Below are 20,028 nucleotides of genomic sequence, written 5' to 3' on the forward strand. Positions count from 1 at the left end.
AGTGTTTCAAGTGAACCATTTTAGAGGTACTGTCGTGGATTTTCAAGATGGGTTGATAGTGCTGTTGTTAATCCCACTCATCAGTGTAAGTGTACAGGGGTTTCCCCTTGGGAACCAAGTCCAACGGGCCTTTGAATCTGAAGACTTTCTTATTTGATGATTTCTTTACTGACCTGGTCCTGCTTCTACTTCTGCAATTGGTCAGCTAAAGGCATATGCTCTAAAGAGAAACCTTGAGAGCAGTTTCTAACTAGAGGCGACAGGGGATTGATGCTCTTAGTATGTCATGTCCATTGGATTTCTCATCACTACGGCTATACCATGGAAACGTTCCCTTTTAATTAGAGAATTCAATATTGTTTGAGCACACTTCAGAGGTTAAGTATGTGATTAAGTGCTTTCCTGAATCACTCTCTGGAGACACCTCTCTCTTTCCACAAGTGCAGAGGCAACCAGCTCAGCTTGGATACCTGCATATAGAAGGCTAGAGCTGGCTACTCTAAGTTCCTTCCTGGTGGATATGACTGTAAAAGAAGGCTAGACAATTTTTCATTTTCAGATCACATATATCAAACTCCATCAGCCAGTGTCTTCCTCTCCAGGTCTGTCTGGTGTCATAAAAACCTCATTCAAACTGTTTTTACACTCTTTTGGGAAAATTCTGCTGCTCATTATGCTATAGCCCTGAAGGCTGCAGCAGTGGGTGTCTTCTGCTCACAAGTTTGTCTGACCCTCCCTCTTGCTTTCTTACTACGAAATGTTAACCCTTAATGTTTGGGAGAAAAGTAATTGTGGATGTATTCTCTGCCAGCTCAGAAATAATTGTGAGATTTTCCTACTTTTTTTTTTCTTTTTTTTTTTTTTTTTTGGCACAGGGTAGTCATGTAAAAAGGGTTGGGAATATTTTTCAGATGTGGGGGTTTTTTTAAGTGGGTGGGAGGTCTATTTTCCAGTCCTGCCCTGTTCACATTCCATACATTCATCTTCACCTCTGTGAAATTTTTATGGATCTTCCTGGGGAAGGTCGCTCCTTAGACGGAGTAGTAGCATCTCAAATGGGTTTTGTCTTGGATCAGGCGATCTAACAGGAAATCCGGAATAATTTGAGTTAGGAATAGCAGTTATGGGCAGATGCATAGTAAATCTGGTGTAGTGATTAGACATTAGTCCTTTGGTAGGCAAGAAATTAAACACATTGGCCAGAAAATGTGGAATAAATGAGGTCAAGCCCCTTGCTCCTCCGAATTCCTCTATCCCCATCCAATGTGACTATCAGAGTGTGGGGTGTGCTTCAGAGTGAACTCATCAGAGCAGCTCACACTTGGTTGCTGTATGGCATGTATGCCAGGAAAAGAACAGGGGTTGGGATTTTCTGGTCTCACCATTACCAAGTCAAGACCTTTTGTGAATGCTGCTTATGAAGTCTTGGCAAAGAGGCAAAGTTTGGGCAAAACCTAAGAGACTTAATTGGTATCTACTGCGCTGTTTTGACAACTTTATAGGAAAAAAAAGAGAGGCCAGTACCATATTTATCTAACACATTAACTTGTGTGAAGTTTTAGCTAGAAGCACCTTTGAACATGATATATACTAGATACAGATGGAGAGAGCACATACAGGATAAAATATTTGTACATTTTATTAATGACATTGCTTCTTCATTTTGATGTTGACCTCAGTTTCAGGTCTTTATAAGTTTCTGTATTGGGCCCCAGATTTACATTGCATGTGTATTGTCCAAACTGTGAGAATTTCTTGGTATTTACTTCCTTTTCTTAAACACTGCTAATTCATGAAACACTCCTGCAGTACCACAGATTTGGGAAACCCATGCTGTACACCAGTAATTGGATTTGGCACACTGAAAGAAATTTTCCTGTGATGGGCAAGAAAGAGTGACACCTTTTTAATGGAAAAGAATCTATATTTTAAAATGCAAACATGCATGTATAAAGATTTCTTTTTCAACTAGACATAATACAGATGAATAATAATTTTAACAGGTGCTTAGTTTGAAAAGTCTCTCAGGTGATTTTCTGGAGTAGTTTATATAAAATGGCAGGTAACATACACCTGCTTTATTCTCTTACCTGATTCACCTTTCATATATCAGGTGCAGCAATGGTGCTAGTTCAATGGGATTCCTTCTAATTTGGACCACGTAGGCAGGAGTGGGATCTTTTTATGCTGAACTGATGAAGATTTTGTTAAACTGCTCAGGAAAATAATTTGACTGATATGAGAAAATGCCTGTAACACAGCACTCAGTGTGTTCAGTTGGCGTTGCTGTCATTTAAAATAGCGGGCTGAGATTTGACAACGTGAACGTTTGTCATCTTTTCCCAGGAAAATAAAAATCTTTCTTCATTTCAATAGTGCAAAAACTGGCATATCAAGAAAGTATTGTCATTTCCAGAAGACCATTTTCAGATTTACGGGGTTAACTCCCTTACATTTTGACGTAAAATATAGTTGTAATGAACTGTGTGAAAGTTTCAAATGATGCATTAGAGCCATATTGCTTTTTGCAGTAAAATGATCAACTGTTATTTCCATTCCTCTAGAGTTCATAAGAGTTACAGCCTTTTCCTGGAATTTGGAAAACAGTGCTGATTCACTCCACTCTAAAAGCTACATTAAAGCATGGTGGGAAAATATTGCATACCATAACTCCTTTGAGCAAAATTGCCACTGCTGCCTTTTTAATATTTACAAAGTGCAACACTAGTGAGAAATCTGCAATCATAGACTTTCTTCTCACATAGAAACATAATCAACAGTCTCAAGAAGGAATAGGACTTGACAAAACCGAAGGCGGGGGAAATATTACCCTACCATATTGGTGTTGGTATGTTTAGGATGGCAGGAATTTTTTTCAGCTTAGAAACCCATAGCAAATGGAGAAATAACATTCTCCTTTTATACTTGCGTTCTCTTCTGTGAGAACTGAAATGTGACAAAAGAAGTCAGTAAGTAATTTTTCTGTGTTTATTTGTAATTGCTCTACTTGCATTTGATGCCTTTTATCAATATGAAGTTGAATCCCAAATTCCTGACTGCAAGCTGAGCTACTGCTTTGCTTAAGAACAAAAGTTAAGCAAACTGTATACCAGTTATACCAGTGTGGAAGGCTGCAAGCATTGCCTGGGATAAAATGTTTAGGACTTGGCACACTGAAGGGAGAAAAAGACACAGACACTTTTAGATGACAGACCAAGGCACCATTTCAGGGGTAAACTCCTTGGTGGCAGCTGGGTGACAGATGTCCTGACACAGCTGTTTATCATTACACTCCCAGCAGCTCCACACCACTTGCAACTGCCCATGGGGCACATCCCATAAAGCCATTCCTTTTTTTTATAGTCAATAGAGGCGGACCAGGCTAACTTAATTGGCTTAACAAGGTGATTTGGGCTGACCTGAGCCATTTTAGGAGAAACATATCATGGAGTGATCCTATGAGCAGCTGTGTGGATAGGCCAGAAATTGGTGGGGTTTCCATGTAGGGATGGGTGCAAGGAGCAGAGAAGCTGGGAAGCTCCAAGAGCCAAGCAGCTATGACGTTAACAAACTGTGTCGCTCAGCAGGTCTTATTAGCCTGGGCATGGTGCCATGCAGCTGAGGGGACAATGTGCAGCCAGCAGTGGCTTTGGGGTCTCTGCAGAATGCCCTGCTGTGTAGTGTAGACGTCTACTTTGTGTTTTCTTCAGACCATTCATGCTACAGCTGTTTTTAAGAGGCTAAAAAGGCCTCAGACTTGACAAGATGCATGGAGTTGAAGCCCAAAATGAAATTGTTAGTTTGTCTTATGTGGGCTCACGTACATCTCAGGTTATTAAATTCACCTACTTCTTTTTTGGAGTCTGGAAGTGATCCAAAGCCTACTGCAGCCTCTGGAATTTCTCCAGAAAGTTCAATTAGTTGTGATTCAGGCTTTGAATCAAGCCTAAATTTTATACATTTTTAATTATTGAAAAGACTCTAATCCCCTTCTGCCTCCATGTGTCCTGATACAGAGACCTCATTTTCCACTGGTTAACGCTGGAATTTGTCACTTTTCTGTAGGAAATATGCAGCATTTTCATTCAATGCAGTCAAACAGTGTATTTTTCTAATAGATTTTGTGGGCATGTCAATGGAGTTGTGGGACAGGCTTAGGATGCAGCTGACACAAATTATTTCTAAAACTCAATGAGTTGTGAGCATAGAAACAGAACTGTTGTCCTTCAGCTTCAAATTATGGAGCTCTGCTCCCTGAGTTGCAGGTGATGTCCCCAGAGGTGAAGGGTGAGTCACACCCACAGAGGTGTACCAACATCCCTGTTCAGGTAAGGATTCCCAATGCTTTGAGGAAAAAACCCAAAATCTAGCTGGTTGCTAGAGTAATGAAAAGCAGGCATTTGCCTCACACCATTTACAAAAATAGCAAGGGAAATGCAGAAAATTTATTTCAAGACAAAATATTTTTGCTTCTGGAAGAAGATGGGAAGAAAGGGACATGGAGAAATGACAAGGAGTTTCACGAAGCAAGGGTGGCATTTGCCATGTGAGCCTGAGCAAGCAAAACGAAATATTTCTCTCCACCTTGGGAAAATCTTTGTTTTCTGTCTGTCAGCAGCACAGAGGCAACAAGTGTACGCAAATGAGAAGAGGTTGGCACAGCACCAGCCCATATATAAAATTATTTGAAGAAACTGGAGTGCTGAAAAGGAGAGAGAAAGCCCTGAGACCACACTGATAGCAGTTGTGTTCAGAGTTACTTAACAAATACCAACAAACTTAATTCCCTTTATCGTTTCAAAAAGAAGATAGCATTGAGTGTTGAAAGAAGAGTGTAAGGGCTAATTGTTTTACAGATATAAATAACATGAGATCCAGACCATTCTGCAAATACAACTTCCAGCTTTGCCTGATTTAATAGCACTCCTTTACTTGTGATGATGTAACAAGATGATTCAGGACATGGCCAAGGTATTTAGTGAAATGCTGTCACCTCTACACACACCACTTTTGAATGGCTGTGTGCTGAGAAGAAGCCTTCACAAGCTGATGCCCTAACAATATGCTGAGCTGCTCTCACAGGAGAGTGCCAGGTATCAGTGAAGTTAGCGGGTTGCAGCTTTGGTTCCATTCCTGGTCTTTTTATTGCCTGCTGTCCCAGTATTTTAATTCAATACTGAGGACTAATCCCAGCTATCAGGTAATTACTGCAAGCTGCAGAAAGGTGTAATCTTTCTGATGACCTGCCTGGTAATCTATGAAATCCCAAGCAAATACTGAACTTCTAACAAGCTAGTTAATAAACCATCAGTTCATTTAATGGTTTTCTTTTATTTAGGGCCATTAAAATCCCTGATAAAGAGATATATACCTCCCCATAAGAGGAGCCATTGCTTTATAGCTTGGTTCCCCAAGCTGGCAATGGGATACAAGAGTTTTGAAGCCCACTTACCTTTGCTGTTTCTTCCTTCTGGCAAAACAAGTGCTCTTCAGGATTACAGAATCTGAGACTAGGGCCATCTTTCACCTCTCAGACTGCTGCAGTGCTCCTGATGACCAGCCTACCATTGTGGAAGACAAAATGGAAGCACTTTATCATCCTAAACATGTGCATCATCAATATTTACTTCATTACTGATGTTTTATTTACCAGTATCTTTTAACACTTTTTTTTTTTAAGAGTTTTCTCCCTTCTGGTATTTACTCTGTTGATAAATTTTCAAAGACATCTATACTTCTTCAGTTTTCAGTTTGACAGACTGAGGTAGCTAAGCTCTCCAGGTGTCCTCCCATTTTCAAGGTAGCTCTTCTCCTGTACCTAGGATTTCCTTTCCATGGGTATTCTTGAATACAGCTGAACAAGGTCAACCCAGTGCCTTGTAGAATGGTGTTTGTTCTTCCATCTCTCTGATGTTAATTTCTATCCTGATACATGCTGCTATCTGTTTGCTTTTTTTTATAAATTCATTTTATTTTGATCATTATATTTGTAGGAGACCAAAATCATCCCATCAGTCCAAGTCTTTCTTATATCCAAAGCAAAAACTGTTGATATCCCACTGGTAGATGATATTGCAGTTTCTCATGTCAGATTTCATCTTACTTTTCTCACTTCAGTCCTTAATTTCTTTTTTGCCCACTGTCATGGTCCTTTTGCCTACCAGTGATTCTTCCCAGCTTGATGCCAATAGACTATATTGGCAGATTCTTCCTTGCTCTAGAAAGGCTTTTGAAGAGCAGCTGTGGCCTTTGCAGTCCTTTGGCCTCCTGGAGGAGCCACCAGGGATACTGTATGTTGGTACTAGCTGTTCAGCAAATCCAGCCTTGATCTTCATCATAGCCTTTACTTATATACGACACCTGGAAGTGGAAACTTACTGGACTGTAAATTCCATTTCTGACTTTTTCATCTACAAGATGGCCTAGTGGTTCTTAAAGGAAGTGACCAACTTCAGTGCAGACACTTTTCCATATTTCTGATGATAAATATAAATGAAAGGAAATCACCTAGTTTGATAGCAATTGTGCCTATTTTAAGTTTTGCCTTTTATCCTTAGTGACCCAGAAAGCCCCATGTTCTTACTTGAAGATCTTCCTTCTGATACAGGTAAAGAATACCTTACTGTTTGTTTTAAACATTTTCATGCTTCTCTTTGCAAAATTTATGATCATCCTTCCTATTAATTTTCTGCCTAATATTTGCTGGCTGTAATTTATGTTTTCTTTATTAATATCTCAAAAAGCTGGTTTCACATTTTGACTCTGAGTCTTTCCAACCCTGCCAATTTCTGTATAGTTGTGTGGCACTCATCTCTCCTGAACCTCTAATGATGCTTCTTTCCAAGGAACTCCTTGATGCTGGATGTGCAGGGGCTGAGAGTCTGCTGGGATAAAAAGTGCAACTGGAAAAATTAATGGACACTGGGAATTATTAAACATAAAATATTAAATGTCTCCTTCTGCATTTGCCTCTCTTTCTGTGCTACTATTGACCCTGGGCCTGTGGTCTGGCTCACTACAGCTGTTCTTACAGTTTTGTCCACAAATCCTGGACTTTTCCTTTAGTGATTTCCCTTAAACTTTAACAAAGTGAGAAGCTTTGTGTTTAAGTGCAATGTCCCGTTGTGAACCCCAGCATGTCTGGTGGGTGCAGAACCAGCATTGCTTCCTGCACAGAGCCCTTGATGCTCCCAGTGCAGCAGCACCCCCTGCTCCACAGCATCTCCATCTCCCCTGGGAGCAGGCCAGAGCAGCTTCAGTGCTGCAGTGCTGAGGTCTGCAGGCTGCCGCTGGGACCGGACTAACATAGGAGCTAAGGACCACGACTGTCACACCTGGCCTGTCAACCATGTGACTGCAGACTCTGGGACAGGCTTATCTATTGTAGTAGTTTGAAGGCAAAACAAATGAGAGGCTCCAAGTCAGAGATACAATTTAATAGGAAAAAAAAAAGGAAAGAAAGTAAAATAAAATCGATGCAATAATACAAAAGACCACTGACAGAGTCAGAATACAACCTGAGCGTAGTGATGGAAGCAGTCCAGATGAGGTGGTCTTCCTGAAGCAGTGATCCTGTAGAAAGGTCTGGTAGCTCGGGTCCTCTGGGAATCCAGTGGGTAAGCGCCCCTCTGGTGTTCAGAGTCTCAGCTTATATCCAGGCTGGAATGCTTGGTTTCTCCCTCTGGGCGGAGCATCCCACAATGGGATGGTGAGTCATGTGATAAGGCCTGATGGGCCCATTAACAGGAGGTAGTCCAGGAGGGGGTTATCTGTGAGCTGTGTAGCAAAGGTGCTGATGGCCCATTAACAGAAGATAAGCCAGAGTGGAGGAGGCAGGGAGCACTGCCTCACCTGGTTTCAACAGTTCATGAAGATGGTGATAGAATATACTTCAACCCAGGACATTATCCACCCCTTATTCTATTACCATCTACATCATCCCAAATCAATACCTTCCTTAAACTACACACACACACACATATATATATAATGAAATCCTACACACAGTTCTCACTTAAAATAAGGTCTCCTTGTGGTACACAGTGGGTGTCCCCATCCTTTTGCATCACCCACCAAGTGTAACCAGGTCCTTGTGCAAAGACAACCCCACGGATGGGTTTGCCCTTGCCCGAGGTGGGATTAATCCAAACAGTCTTTCCTAACATACCTCTCATGTGTACCACAGGGACCCTATCTCCATCCACTGTATGCAAGGATTCAGACTGGGCAGGACCAGCTCGATTGATGGACCCTCGGGTATTGACCATCCAGGTGGCCTTCGCTAAGTTCTGTTCCCAATTTTTGAAGGTCCCTCCACCAAGTGCCTTAAGGGTAGTTTTAAGCAGTCCATTGCAGCGTTCCACCTTCCCGGCAGCTGGTGCATGGTATGGGATATGGTATATCCATTCGATTCCGTGTTCTCTGGCCCAAGTACTTATGAGGCCATTCTTGAAATGAGTCCCATTGTCTGACTCAATTCTCTCAGGGGTGCCATGTCTCCACAGGACCTGCTTTTCCAGGCCCAAGATGGTGTTCCGGGCAGTAGCATGAGGCACAGGGTAGGTCTCCAGCCATCCAGTGGTTGCTTCCACCATGGTGAGCACGTAGCGCTTGCCTTGGCGGGTTTGGGGAAGGATGATGTAGTCAATTTGCCAGGCTTCCCCATACCTATACTTTGACCATCGTCCGCCATACCACAGAGGCTTCACTCGCTTGGCCTGTTTGATCGCAGCACAGGTCTCGCAGTCATGGATAGCCTGGGAGATGCTGTCCATAGTAATGTCCACCCCTCGGTCACGAGCCCATCGATATGTTGCATCTCTCCCTTGATGACCAGAGGCATCATGAGCCCAACGAGCTAGGAATAATTCTCCTTTGTGCTGCCAGTCTAGATCAACCTGAGATACTTTCACCTTGGCAGCTCGATCCACCTGCTTGTTGTTGTGATGTTCTTCATTAGCCCGACTCTTGGGTACGTGCGCATCCACGTGTCGAACCTTCACGGTCAGCCTTTCTACTCGGGTGGCGATGTCCTGCCAAATCTCAGCAGCCCAGATGGGTTTCCCTCTGCGCTGCCAGTTGGCCTTTCTCCAGCGGTCCAGCCATCCCCACAGAGCATTAGCTACCATCCATGAGTCAGTGTAGAGATAGAGCCTTGGCCACTTCTCTCGTTCAGCAATATCCAAAGCCAGCTGGACAGCTTTAAGCTCTGCGACCTGACTCGATCCACCTTCTCCCTCGGTAGCTTGTGCAACTCGTCGTGTGGGGCTCCATACAGCAGCTTTCCACTTCCGGTTAGTACCTACAATTCGGCAGGAACCGTCGGTGAAAAGGGCATATCGTCTCTCACTCTCTGGTAGCTCGTTATATGGTGGGGCTTCCTCGGCCCGTGTCACTTGCTCCTCCTCTTCTTCAGAGGATAATCCAAAGGTCTCACCTTCAGGCCAGTTTGTTATAATTTCCAGAATCCCAGGGCGATTCAGGTTTCCAATACGGGCGCGCTGCGTGATCAGGGCGATCCATTTGCTCCACGTGGTGTCGGTGGCGTGATGTGTGGTAGGAACCTTTCCCTTGAACATCCACCCCAGCACCGGTAGTCGAGGTGCCAGAAGCAGCTGTGCTTCAGTACCAATCACCTCTGAGGCAGCTTGGACTCCTTCATAGGCGGCTAAGATTTCCTTCTCTGTGGGAGTGTAGTTGGCTTCGGATCCTCTGTAGCTTCGGCTCCAGAATCCCAGTGGTCGTCCCCGAGTCTCACCCGGCACTTTCTGCCAAAGGCTCCATGACAGACTGTGGCTCCCGGCTGCAGAGTAAAGCACATTCTTCACCTCTGATCCCGTCCTGACAGGGCCAAGGGCTACCGCATGAGCGATTTCCTGCTTGATCTGGGCGAAAGCTTGCTGCTGTTCTGGGCCCCAGTGGAAATCGTTCTTCTTGCGGGTAACCAGGTAGAGAGGGCTCACGATTTGGCTATACTCGGGAATGTGCATCCTCCAGAAGCCTATGGCACCTAGGAAAGCTTGTGTTTCCTTCTTGTTGGTCGGTGGAGACATTGCAGTGATCTTATTGATGACTTCAGTGGGAATCTGACGCCGTCCATCTTGCCACTTCACTCCCAGAAACTGGATCTCTCGAGCAGGTCCCTTGACTTTGCTCCTCTTGATGGCGAAGCCGGCCTTCAGGAGAATCTGAACGATCTTCTCTCCCTTCTCAAAGACTTCTGTTGCAGTGTTTCCCCACACGATAATGTCGTCAATGTATTGCAGGTGTTCTGGAGCCTCACCCTTTTCCAGTGCAGCCTGGATCAGTCCATGGCAAATGGTGGGACTGTGCTTCCACCCCTGGGGCAGTCGGTTCCAGGTGTACTGCACGCCCCTCCAGGTGAAGGCAAACTGAGGCCTGCATTCTGCTGCCAGAGGAATGGAGAAAAAGGCATTTGCAATATCAATGGTCGCATACCATTTTGCTGCCTTGGATTCCAGCTCATACTGAAGCTCCAACATGTCTGGTACGGCAGCGCTCAGTGGTGGTGTGACTTCATTCAGGCCACGGTAATCCACTGTCAGTCTCCATTCTCCGCTGGACTTACGCACGGGCCATATAGGGCTATTAAAGGGTGAACGAGCCTTGCTTACCACCCCTTGGCTCTCCAGCTCACGAATCATCTTATGGATGGGGACCACAGAGTCTCTGTCGGTGCGATATTGCCTACGGTGCACTGTTGCTCGGGCGATCGGCACCTGTTGTTCTTCAACTTTCAGTAGTCCCACAGCAGAGGGGTCGTCTGAGAGTCCAGGCAAGGTACTCAGTTGTCTGATGCCTTCTGTCTCTAGAGCAGCTATGCCAAAAACCCAGCGGTATCCTCTTGGGTCTTTGAAATACCCATTTCTGAGATAGTCTATGCCCAAAATGCATGGGGCCTCTGGACCAGTCACAATGGGGTGTTTCTGCCATTCTTTCCCAGTTAGACTTACTTCAGCTTCCAGTACAGTCAGCTCCTGGGATCCTCCTGTCACCCCAGAAATGGAAATGGGTTCTGCTCCTACGTACCTTGATGGCATCAGAGTACACTGAGCACCGGTATCAACCAGAGCCGTATATCTTTGTGGGTCAGATGTTCCAGGCCATCGGATCCACACAGTCCAGTAGATCCGATTGTCCCTTTCCTCTACCTGGCTAGAGGCAGGGCCCCCCTATTCCTGGTCATGGCATACATTGCTCTCTTCTTGTAAATATGTTTCTGAGGTTCCTTCAAGAGGATCAGTCATATCATCATTCCTGTACTGTCTGGAGTTCTGTGCACGAGAGACCGGAGCAACATTGATTCTAGATGGGCTCTTTGTGGCAGGTGTTTCTCTTTTCAGTTCACGTACCCGGGCTGCTAAGGAGGAGGTGGGTTTTCCATCCCACTTCCTCATGTCTTCTCCATGCTCCCGAAGAAAAGACCAGAGGTTACCTCGGGGTGTGTATCCTCTCTCCCTGGCTGGGGAGCGCCTGCTCCTAATGGCAGAGACTCTCATTGGCTCTGGCTGGATATGGTAAATTTCTTCCTTAAGTTCTTTTTTCAGTTTCTGATGGCCTTCTTCAATCAAGTTCCGGACTTGCTCAGCCAGTCTTGTTTCCACAGACGAGACATGGGTACGAACTGGGGCAGTGACAGTGTCCTCGTAAATTCTTAGTTTATTAGCCAAGACACCTACCCTGTCCTCACCTTCCCTCCATTGCAGTGTTGCCAGGTAACGTGAGTACATCTCGGGTCCAAGCCGTGCAAATCTCAACCACATCCGTGATGTGCACTGGACACCATCTGGGTTTTTAGGAAATCTCTCATCTTCTGAAAAAAGGATTTCCAACACAGCCAATTCCCTCAGGCATCGGATACCTTGTTCTATTGTGTTCCATTTTCCTTGGTGCACTTGGAGGTCTTCTTTACAAAGGTATCTATCCTTCACACTTGTTAGCAGTCGCTGCCAGAGGCTGAGAGGTTCTTGGCTTTTCCCAATCCCCTGGTCAATGACCACATCCCGGGACAACGATCCCAGTTGCCTGGCCTCACTTCCATCCAGAATGGTGTCATTGGCTGCAGCGTCCCAGATGCGGAGCAGCCAGGTCAGGATGGACTCGTTGGTCTGGCGGGTGAATTCCCTTCGCAGGTCACGCAGCTCACCCAGAGATAGAGAGCGAGTGATGATTTCTGGCTCTGTCTCTTCTGCTGATTGTGAAGGTCCTGCTGCACTCTCATCAGTCACTATGCGGACTGATTTGGTCCTTGATTTCTTCTTCTGAACGGGGGCAACTGCTACTGGTTTAGGCTGTTCCGGTTCAGTGATGGTTTGTGTGGAGATGCTGATGGCACCCTTAGTCCCTTTCTCCTCTGTGACAGTCTGCGTAGATGTGGACACTGTTGCCTCACTTTTGGCTTCTTTCTCCTCTGTGACGGTCTGTGTAGATGAGGACACTGTTGCCTTGCCTTTGGTTCCTTTCGCCTCTGTGACACTCTGTGTAGACACTGATATTGTTGCTCTGCTTCTTTTTCCCTCTTCCTCTTCCTTCAGAACACGCTGTATCACACCATGTAGTGTTTTGATTCTAAGCATGGTGCGGGCCGTGCAGAGAAGACAAAGCAGGACTAACAACAACATCATGCTGTCCTTGGCATCCAGAGGGTATTCCATATTTTCAAAAACTGCTGTGTCATGCCTGAAAAGCTGGAAAAAATCATTCTTCACCCCTCCCCACAGGGGCTGGGTGAGATTGTTGAGGCCCCAGATGTAGCATCCTAGACCAGAACAAGAAAACAAAAGTGGGTGTATATTCTGAATAATGTTCATTGCCTCAGAGTTTATCAAGCAATGGGCATAATAGACTACTAAAGCAATTTTAGTACCATACCCTGGTCTATGCAGGAGCATTAAGACTGGCAGATAGTACCCCAGTTGTGGAAAAATATAGAGAGATAGATATAAGACACATGTAAGCATGTTGAGCATCATAGCGAACAGGTGTCTTCTTCAATACAAAATTGTAATTCTGACTTTTCTCAGTGCCTTGTGCCGCACGTTGGGCGCCAAAAATGTAGTAGTTTGAAGGCAAAACAAATGAGAGGCTCCAAGTCAGAGATACAATTTAATAGGAAAAAAAAAAGGAAAGAAAGTAAAATAAAATCGATGCAATAATACAAAAGACCACTGACAGAGTCAGAATACAACCTGAGCGTAGTGATGGAAGCAGTCCAGATGAGGTGGTCTTCCTGAAGCAGTGATCCTGTAGAAAGGTCTGGTAGCTCGGGTCCTCTGGGAATCCAGTGGGTAAGCGCCCCTCTGGTGTTCAGAGTCTCAGCTTATATCCAGGCTGGAATGCTTGGTTTCTCCCTCTGGGCGGAGCATCCCACAATGGGATGGTGAGTCATGTGATAAGGCCTGATGGGCCCATTAACAGGAGGTAGTCCAGGAGGGGGTTATCTGTGAGCTGTGTAGCAAAGGTGCTGATGGCCCATTAACAGAAGATAAGCCAGAGTGGAGGAGGCAGGGAGCACTGCCTCACCTGGTTTCAACAGTTCATGAAGATGGTGATAGAATATACTTCAACCCAGGACATCTATATTTATATATATCCATTTATAGATATCCATATGTATAAAAAGGATCTTTTAGGGCAGTATTGCAATCTTGTCTGATTAGATTCTGAAAAAAAACCCCTCCCAAACAAGCCCCTACTGGAAACAAACTCAGGTGTGAAGGAAAAATGTAGATAAATTAGGAAAGTCGATGGATAAATTATGCAGATAAATTAGGAAAGTCGATGGATAAATTATGCTTGCATATATAAGTACATAGGAGGCTACAATAATAAATTTCTTCTGTATGTGGTTTATTCATGTGGTTCCCTATGCATTATTTTTTCAATTCTTTACTCTAGACAGTAATAAAGCTGGTTTTGGCAGTTTCTGTATTAGCTAGAATATAAAATAATAGATTATTGTAATCTTTCTCTGGAAGAGGTGACTTGTGAAGTTATCTACACTGATCCAGAAATGGCGCAATATCCTTCTCTTCTGAAAATTACAGATCTGTGCTAAGAGATGAAAACACAGGGGAAGAATTTCACAACTTCGCTAGTTTATGGGAATATGTCAGGTCATGTAAATAAAACAGCATTCTTGAAATCAAAATATAAGGTAACACTACCAACTTGAAATTATGCCCATATCTGCATATTAGATAACTATCAAAGTGGCAAGTAATATGAAATATACTCAGCAAACTTGGCATGTCTTTTTCTCTTATGAGGGAGGTATTCAAATTTTTTTTTTTTGATAAAAAGTTCCTTGTGAAAATATAAAATTCAAAGATTAGGAAAACAAACTAGCATGAACAAATAATGTGACAAAAATATTTCAAAGGAATTTCAAAAGAGATGCTTGAGATAGCATTTCAAAACTCTGCTAGTGGGACTTGATTTTTTCAAAGGGTTTCTCCAATAAGAATCATAACAACTCAATAGTGATCAAAGTTTGTAATGAAGCAAATTTAATGTCATGTTATAACTTTTTGATCTATGTCATCACACCCTTCAGAAAAAAAACCAGTGACCTTTGCACCTCAAAATCCTTTTAATATGAATATAGGAAGTGAAAAATCTCTCTAAAATGCTATTTTCTGTTCAAAGCAGTTGTCAAATTAAGTAAAAATTAACCTAAATGTTATACGCAGTCATATTCTCCTAATTTTTTCTTGCAATAATATTTTCTGCATTGCTGAAAGTGCTGCGTATCTCATTTTCCTGAGGCAGCATACCAAACACTTATTAATACTTTCATAAACTATGTATTTTTTCAAAATCTCCTGTCGTTTTGTGTACCATAGGAACGTTTAGGATTGCAATCATCCAGCCTGTTCAAGCCATAGCAAGACACATCAACTCCAACCAGTTGATGCTAGAGGCAGAAGAGGCTGGAAAGGAACTGAGTGCATTTTTTTGATCCTGTTCCTGTTTTTCACCGCTCTCTGTTCTCAAAATTGTTTAGAGAAGCCTAGCATCCCGAGGTTGACCAAATCCATCAGAATCTCCTTTCCTCTCAGGTATCTATCTGCTAACTCAGTCCAGAACTGCAGCAAGCACCTACTCTGGCTGTGCCACAGGCACAGCTTGAAGCCTTGGTGCTGCTTTTGCCACAAAGGAGCAAGCACCGACCTGTCTTCCTCTTGACCCAATTTTTCTCTGTCCCTGGTGCAATAAATGGGAATGTGCTACAGTCTGAAGACAGACAGATGGAGGAAGAGTCTCAGGATGTGGCTGTTGCAATAGCTTGAAAGTGAGCCAGCACAACTTCATCATTGCACAAAGGAGTAAACAAGCTCAACTGGAGTATGGAGCTGAGATAACCCCGATGTTCAGTGTCAGCTCTCGAGCTGGGGAGAGTCACCATGCTGCAGGGATATTTCCCATTCTTTTCTCTCTCTCTCTCTCTCTCTCTCTCTCTTTTTTTTTCCTAAATTCTTTGAGAAAAAAAAAAAGAATATAAAGAAAAAATTAAACTGAAAGAAATGGGGAAGATGGGAACGTGGTTTGTTGTTTTTTTTTTTTTTTCCTTAGGCTACAATTTGAATCTTCTCATTTTTGTCTAAAAGGAAGAGATTTCTTGGAGAAAAAGAAAAAAACCCACTTCTGCAAGAGTCTGCTAAGAATTTCCAGCAAAAAGCAGAGATCTGTTTTGGCTTATTGAAGTGTTTTAACTTATGTTAACTGCCAGAAGCCCATTTGGAGCACTGATTTTGCACTGTTTTCCATAGAGGGATTTGGGATGGAAGATATCCTACTTGATGATAGGCTATCTATGCTGTCCTGACAAGCTACATTCAATGTTCTGAGTTTCTTCCACAGTGATGCTGAAAAAGAACCCCTGAGGAGATGTACATATTGGTATAGTTGAAGTTTTATAACCACCTTACAGTGAGTTTTAGGAACCCTGGTCTTAACTCAGGCTTCAGGTAGTTTGGCCAAGAAGAAAGACTTTTTTTATACAATATGCAGAGGTATGGGTTTTGACCAAATGCTTTCAGAGTCCCTGACTGATTCTTTTGCAGTTACTACTCATGTCATTATACATATATGTTGTAATATAAAAATATTACAACGATTTTTTTTATGTTTGGGAAAGAGCAAATGAGTAATGTTGCTCACTACTTAAATCCCTCAGCAGCTTCAGAAAATATTTAGTAATATGTTTTGTATACTACAGCACATTTTTATGCTTTTGGGTTTTTTTAATTACCTTACACCAGAGTGGGCACCACTTGGTGAGAGGACAGGGAAGTGGGAGGGTGGTGGTTTACCAGTCTATAACAGGCATAGGCATCCCAAAATTTTAAGACTTTTATTAACCCTGTTGTCCTCAGGATCAGGACCTCTAAATTTTAATAGTTGGTGGCAACAGAAGCCTCTTTATCTGCATCCTTCCTCCACATGATAGCAGCAAATCCAGTGACTCCAGCAGATGCAGTGCACAACCTCTTTGAAGAGTGTCAGATGTTGCTAGCACAATGCACTTCAAACTCAGAGAGCATCAGCCCAGCTGATCTGCAGGGAGTAAAGGACTGGCTTGGTAATATCTGCCAGTTCACAATCCAGAGCCAGAGAATTTCTACACATTTTTGGGAGTATGTGTGCAAAGCAAGTAGGATGCCTGCTGCCTGTGAACAGAAAGTAGAATAATGAAAGACACTATAAAGAGGAAGGAAAGAAGCAAAATCTGAAAGCAGCCCTTACAGGGCTGTGGAAGGATTTCATAAAGCTCTGAATCTACTTTATGAAATCTACTCCCCTGCAGGATTGTGAGCTGTCATGCTAGTCGGGCTTCAGACAGGAAAGGATCTCCTGGCCCCATCACTCTGTGCACTGCCACCAAGGGGCCTTGGGGCTGTTCTGTCCCACCAGCCCTGCACACCCTGGAATCCCGTTGTGTTTCTTCCAGAGGCGCCTCTAAATCTCCAGGGGCAGGAGTCAATTCTGGATGGCATGCAAGAGTGCTTGAAATGCCTGTGTAGAGCCTGGTCCTCTGTTGTGAGAGGCTGAGGAATCTAAGTGAACGGTCAACTTCTTGAGATTTAGGAAACAGTCTGGTATTTAGGCTAGAGTAAAAACAAATGTTGCCTGCAAGAGCAGATGAGGATGCTGTGTCTCACTTCCTGGAATTTAGGGCTGGCAAAGGCAGAATCCTTTTAATTCATATCATATCAAGGTCTTCTGCACATTCCTTCTGAATGGGAGATGCTGGAAGTGGAAAGTTGGCTCCGATTTTTATTGTTTCCAAAACAAAGTCCTTTTGGTGATATTCCTAATAGAAACACTAAAAACTTTACTTAGAACCCTACTTTCAGTACACTGATTTTTCTGAGAGACATCTAACAGATCCCTGTAGGTACAGCTTGTTACACAGAATGTTGTCCTTATAGATTTTCTGATTTACCATTTCAGTTTTCTAAAAGTGAAAAACATAGCGAATGATCACTATGAGTTCAAAGAAAAAAACCATCCTCTTGGATCCCATTCTTTGCTCACTGTAACTTTGTGGGTTTCAGCCATGATCCCTCATTTACTTTAGTGAAATTACTGTAATCATTGTGAAGTGATTGGTCTTTCTCCCTGTACAAGTGGTACTGAACACGAGCTGCTCCATTGCATTTACTAGGTTGAACACAGTCTTCTGGACCATTACTCCAAAGTGTATTTAATGTGTTGGCATACATGGGCCCAAAGTTTTCCAAGCTAATATGAACAGAAATAGCAGGTGGTCTGAACTTTCACCTTTGTAGCCTTGTAGGTGCTTTAGTGAATGCTAAATGCATAATTAATGCATAATTAAAAGCCAGCATGAGGGCACAGGACTCTGCCTATGCTTTTTCCACAGGCTTAGCAGCTCTGTCTACCCTGGGTTTTCCCTGCTGCAGACAAACTTGTGCCTTTGTGTGGACCTAATCATCTAAATCATCAGCAAAACCACTCTCCATCCAAATGGAGGATTTGAGGACTGTTACCAATGCACTTCAGTATGCCTGGAGACCAGTCACCACCACCTAAAGGAGTAGGAACTAGCCTGTACCCTCTGCATATGGCATTTCTTGCACTGTGGTCATGTTCTGATTCCAGATCTCAGGATAATCCCTGACCTCAGGAGACCACAGACTGCATCCAGGTCTTTTCCAATGGAAAGCCTGACCTCCAGTATGTTACTCTCCTGTCCCTCTGGCCACATCTATGGCCTCAAATGTGGAGGGATTGACCCTTGGGCCTCCCCAGCAAATGGTAAAGACACAAGTCCAAAGGAACTAGTCATTGCATTGCCATACAGATGTGACACATTCAAACTGACATCAGGATGACATCGTATTTCTCAGCACTGACTCCTTACCCAAGCCACAGTGCTGCCATATTTTGGATTCATTACCTGCTCTCATAATGAAAGGATTTTTTTTTTTAACCCGAACAGGTTAAAAACCATCAGCCCTGGCACTTTTAAACTTTTGTAGAGATCTGAAAGCTTTTCTCCCTGAAGGATACCTCACCACAGACTACTTTGGGTTTGACTTTTGTGGTGTCTCCTTTCTGTTGTGGTTTCTGGAGATGCAGCAGGAGTTGCAGAGCTGGCAAAGCTGTGGAGCTGGGTGGAGGGAGCCCATGGTGCCTGTGCTTACAGACTAGGCTCATTTTATTTTTGCCTCTGGGTGGGAAGCCAGCAGTTGGTTTCAATCCCAATTTGAATGTGTCTTTCTCAGAGTCTGGCTGTCTTCTTGTGTAACACTGTGACGCTGAGATATTCTGGGACACTTTTACTAACCATGGCAGAGATGCATTCCTGGAGACCGGAGCGAGGGTGTTTTTCAGTGCAGGGCCACATGTTTGAGTGATTCCAGCTGGAAAACCCACTCTCTTTGGTGGTCTGATGGAGCTGAGGTTTACTGACCTTCATAAAACTGTGCCACCCACCGCAGTACAACCGCCTCCCCCCTGTCACACACATTCCCCTTCACACTGCATACCCCTGTGACCTGGGGCTTCACCCTTGCTTCTCCTGGGTTTGGGCAGGCAGAGCAGCTTAGAAACAATGATGACAGAGGGAGGAAAAAAAGCTCCCCAAGAATGACAGCGGGCTTTACTCCAGCTCCAGTGGATGCTTTGAGGGATCCGACATGGTTTTTTAGAAAGACAGTTTGTTACATCCTTAATTCCAAATAATCCTCACTGCTGAAATGGGATGCAAACATCCTCCACTGTGATCCTGCTTCTCTCCTGCTCTTCAAAATAATTGAGGAGTGATACTTACACAAGGTGACTGCCTACCCTAACTCCTCTTGTCCCTTTATCTTCATTCAGTTGCTAATGACAGTTTAAACCAATGTTTGTGATTCACAGGCCTAAAGCAAAGCTAGGCAGAAGGTCTGTAGACAGTAGGGGAGCCAGCTATTTTTAACTCCCCTCCTTTCCTAAGTCAATATTAGGATAAGCAGCAATGAAAAAGGCCAACATACGGAGAAGGAATGTGAAGTCAGGAGAGCTGCAGAAGCCGTCAGAACAAGCAGCCTCACAGGGCAAAGGGCAGCAGAGAGACACTGGCAGGTGCTAAGTGGGCTGGGGGACCATTTGTCTCCCACAAAAAAAGCACTAGACTCTTCAGATATTTACAATGGCTTCTGTCCACTCAAACTGTCTATCTCCCTATATATTTTAACCTCCCCTAAAGAGAGCTGCGTGCCTCCAACATCCCTGTTACTGGCAGAGGCTATGGTTATACTTCTGAGAGCTGTTTTGATCAGTGCCCAGCTGTACAGCTGCTAATGTTTCTGGAGTAAAGCATTTCCTCAACCCTTCATCTTGTCAAGCTGACTAAATCCTACAATGTTTTGGAAAAGGATAATGGGAGCAGGATTCATAGATTCATTCAGACTACCAGAGACTCTGCTTGCAGCTTGCTTAGCAAGAGATTCCCAACAAAGTTTCATAGAGGACTGGATTTCAAGAATACCTTTTTCC

General features: G+C 43.7%; 1 long non-coding RNA gene across 1 annotated transcript in view; it reads right to left on the reverse strand.

Annotated features, from left to right (window-relative positions):
- The window catches only part of LOC136291088 (uncharacterized), a 29,051-nt gene continuing 9,023 nt past the window's right edge, over positions 1–20,028 (reverse strand). The window contains exons 2-3 of the long non-coding RNA XR_010721427.1: positions 5,453–5,561; positions 1–1,081 (exon numbers count right to left, since the gene is read on the reverse strand). This is a non-coding gene — a long non-coding RNA (uncharacterized lncRNA). The remainder of the gene's footprint in view (positions 1,082–5,452; positions 5,562–20,028) is intronic.

The sequence above is a fragment of the Chamaea fasciata genome, unplaced genomic scaffold (genome assembly GCF_029207755.1).
Source record: "Chamaea fasciata isolate MVZ Bird 193981 ecotype frontalis unplaced genomic scaffold, bChaFas1.0.hap1 SCAF_6, whole genome shotgun sequence".
Classification (NCBI taxonomy): Eukaryota; Metazoa; Chordata; class Aves; order Passeriformes; family Sylviidae; genus Chamaea; species Chamaea fasciata.